Genomic DNA, 1,495 nt, shown 5'->3' with positions numbered 1-1,495 from the left:
CCCAGGCTCCCCCTGCCCAGCACCCGGGGCACGGGAGAACCGAAAACGCCAGGCGAGGCAGGGAGAAGCCTCCAGAAGAAACGCGAAGCCGCCGTTCAGGTGTTGTTCACCATACAGAGCAAAGAGTGCGCACACCTGAACGGCGCTGGCTGCCAGCCTGACCCCTCGGTACGCTGCCCCCCCCAGAAGCCCTGCAGGACAAGTGGGTGCGAGTTTCCATTATTCTGGCTTTACTCAGTCACCTGGGGAAGATGCCGCGCGGGACATTTCGCCCCCCGGTGCAGGGGCTCGTTCTGCGAAGGAAGCAATGCTCCAGCCATGCAGCTCAGCAACGAGGGCTGCAAGCAGGGGCCAGGCCATGGGTGCAGCTCAGCCCTGCCACCAACGCGACCGCGACGTGCCACGCGTTGACGCTGCCCGTGCCTCAGTTTCCCTCTCCACAAAGGAGTGCAACTTACCTCTTGCACAACAGGCTATTGCCTACAGCTCTCAAACGTGCTTCAGCTGGAGGTGTCGTTATTCAGAAAATTACATCATTTCAATTCTTACCATAAAGGGCTACGCTGATATTTGGCATATGTTAAAAAAAGAATCAGTGCATTCAGTGTCAAATTAATGGAGAAAATGAGTACAATGAAGTTACTGGAGGCAACAGCAGCTTTGCAACAAAGCCCCAGCTTCCGCAAATGCTGTCAGTACCAAATACACCAGGGGAGGAGCGCGAAGGGACGCCTGTCCTGGTCAGCCCTGTGTACCGCTTCTGTTCTGTCTTGGGCACAAAGCAAAGAAACCGTGAAAGAGCAGGTGGGTCCCGGCATCGCCGCCCTCAGCAGAGCCCCCAGGGTCTCCTTTTGCTCAGCTGGTAACGTCATTAAGGTAAGCAAGACCAAATGGATAGGAGGTTAGCAGACCAAAACTACATGGACAGTTAAGGCCCAGAAGGGAGTAAAACGCTGTTTTTAACTCCTCACTATCTGAAAATCCCATCTTCCCACTCCCGCATCCCCCTCACGGGCCCAGCCGGGCGGGAGCAGGCCCAGCGGTGGCCGCGGGCCCCCCCCCCCCCGCGCTGCCAGGCTGTACGGCTCGGCAGCACAGGACACGTCCCCTGGCTTTGGAACAGCCCGTCCCCCTCGTTTCATAGGATTTAAAACTGTTAGGATCCCACTGGTTTTTAAGGAATTGCTTCCACTTTGCATTTCTACAAGGAAGTGAAAAAGTCCCAAGTGGATGAGCAGAGCAGCTCCGGGAGCGAAGCGGGATCTGCTGAGAGCAAACCAGAAGAAAAGGGTGGGCGAGACCAACTGAGTCACCACATTTCTACTCACAGGAGGATTCCTCTTTAAAAGCGATCTGAACGCTTGGTGCCGCGCTCCTGCTCTTCCTGGCAGCGCAGGGTGTGCATCCCTGACCTCAGGAAGCCTGAAAAACCTGTTCTGATCGCAGCAGGAAAAACTAAAAACAAAGACGTAAGCCAGGGCCGCCATGGCGCAGG

Source organism: Egretta garzetta, unplaced genomic scaffold (assembly GCF_000687185.1).
Source record: "Egretta garzetta isolate BGI_Z169 unplaced genomic scaffold, ASM68718v1 scaffold73, whole genome shotgun sequence".
NCBI lineage: Eukaryota > Metazoa > Chordata > Aves > Pelecaniformes > Ardeidae > Egretta > Egretta garzetta.
Note: the sequence above shows the minus strand (reverse complement) of the source record.